Genomic DNA, 2,314 nt, shown 5'->3' with positions numbered 1-2,314 from the left:
ACCAAAGAATGGATGTCAGTGAGTTCTAACCTGAAAGTCAGTGCACAGTTAACACAACATTATATCTCCCTGTACATGTTTTATTTGAAATATAATAGATTCTTGAGCCCAGGACCAAAATATTTGGGAGAATGATGCCTATTTAAATGAAGTCATTGTCCTGGTTAAAACGAGTGAAAGTAAGGCACATTTCCATATTCACATACAACAGCAGAGAATATGAAAATGAAAAGTGAGACGGTGGACTGAACAAAAAGAATGTGATTGTGAACCGACATTCTAGGAGGATTCATGTCCTTTTTGCAGAAAAGACAGGTGCAGGCTCTTATTACACAGGTATGAGGAGTCCTATGTGCCAGGCACACCCCTTATTTGAATCCTGGTGGAGCTTGTGCTGAAACTAAAGTGAAAGATGCCTCTACATGCAAGCATTCAACGGAGTGTTGTGTGCTAAATAGTAACATCCTAGAGGAAGAGTCTTGTTTCTGAATCTGGCCAAGCCAACTCCAAACTAGTTTCTGCCAAAACGCCTGCATGTTCACTGCGAGTTTTCTGGATCTACACCTACATTTCTTCTCTCTCATTTATCTAGGAGGATGAGAGAAATCTTTCTATACTTTCCGTAAGCTTAAATTATTTATTCAAATGTTTTCAAATTTGGCATCATCCCAAAGCATATTTTTTTTTTGCCAACAATCTTCTATTTCTGCCCCCCTCCCTCCAAGCCCTGTGTGTATTTTAAGCAAATTCTCACCCATATGGTGCTCATTCCTGGGCTCTTAATTCATCTATATGCTGTTCTATTTATTATTCAATTATTCAATATTTTTTTCCTTAAGTTTCTATTAAGGTTTGTATGCTTATTTGGGAATGGGGTTTTATATTAAAGTCTGTACACCCTTGTTTGTTTCCAAAAAGGAAACCTTACTTAGTTGTGATGGAAAATGGTGATGTATTAATGGGTTTGAACATCTCTCCATTTACAATCGACTCACGATACTAAGGTCAACAGGGCAGGTGATATGCAGCATCTCATTGGGTCCTCCCAGAGAGCTGCGAAAAAGGTCGCTGCCCTCACTCTCAGGTGAACCCACAGAACAGAGCTTACCTTGGGCATGAGGCCATTCACAGGAGGATTGACGATTTAGACTACTCTGTCTCCCAAACCTGCAGGCTGCCCATTTACCCCATTACCTGGTACCACATCTAATTTAGAAGTAAGGCAAGCATTTTTTAATGTAAGTTTGTTTACAGTCCAAATAAAATGTGTTACATTTTCTCTTTGAGAAGATTCCAGGAAAAATCTTTGCTCCTTTATGGAAACCTCTATTTTTCAATACCCTGGTTGGAAGGTCAGTTCCAGCATCTCCTTGGTCCTTTTTCTCAGGGGACTCTCAGGTCCTCAACAAAGGACCACCCATCATTTGATGCCTGGTTCAGTGGCTTCCCTGGTGGCTCAGATGGAAAAGCATCTGCCTGTAATGCAGGAGACCCAGGTTCGATCCCTGGGTTGGGAGGATCCCCTGGAGAAGGAAATGGCAACCCACTCTAGTGCTCTTGCCTGGAAAATTTCATGGACGGAGGAGTCTGGTAGGCTACAGTCCATGGGGTCGCAGAGTCAGACACGACTGAGCGACTTCACTTTCACTTTCAGTGGAATCCTGGAGACCCCCTTGGAGCTGCAGGAAACTAGGCATACAAATTAGGTCCTCATCTTTCCTGCAATTGTTCTGCCATCTGTAAAAAAAAAAAAAAAATCAACCAACCAAACAACAGAAACCTAAAAGCAGGAGTAATATTAACAAGATGCTAAAGTAAGAGGTCTATGGAGTCATTGTCATAAACATTAAGAGAAGGCACGTTTTACACTTTATCCCACACTCTGTGGACAGGTTCTGTGCTCTGTTGTCTCAGTGTGTTTATCTGCTAAACAGGCATAATGATACATGATAAGGATTCCAGTCCCCGATTCCAGTGTATGGCAAATATTTCCACACCACCCGGCAAATCTTGGATATGAGCTGGGTGTCTTGACAATGGAGATAGTGTCCAACACCACAGGTTAAGGGCTCCTTCCTACAAGCCTGCCCACCACCCATCCAACCTCCTCTCAGATGCCAGTCGCAAGTCCAAATAACTACCCACCCTTCCGACCAACTGGCTAGAAACAAGGTTCCAACAACTCCTCTTTGGGTTCCATTAACTGCTGACAGAACTCAGAGGAACCTTTCACTCACTAGATTAACCGCTTATGATAAGGAACAGCCAGGTGGATATGATGTAGATGGCAAGCTGTGGGCACAGGGTGTGGTGC

At 42.7% G+C, this 2,314-nt stretch overlaps 1 non-coding gene across 1 annotated transcript; it reads left to right on the top strand.

Annotated features, from left to right (window-relative positions):
- Positions 1-1,445: 1,445 nt before the first annotated feature.
- Positions 1,446-1,517, top strand: TRNAY-GUA (transfer RNA tyrosine (anticodon GUA)). Its single transcript has one exon. It is a non-coding gene; the product is annotated as a tRNA-Tyr (tRNA).
- Positions 1,518-2,314: the final 797 nt, after the last annotated feature.

Source organism: Bos mutus, chromosome 11 (genome assembly GCF_027580195.1).
Source record: "Bos mutus isolate GX-2022 chromosome 11, NWIPB_WYAK_1.1, whole genome shotgun sequence".
Lineage (NCBI taxonomy): Eukaryota > Metazoa > Chordata > Mammalia > Artiodactyla > Bovidae > Bos > Bos mutus.
Note: the sequence above shows the minus strand (reverse complement) of the source record. Positions and strands in the feature narration are given on the sequence as shown.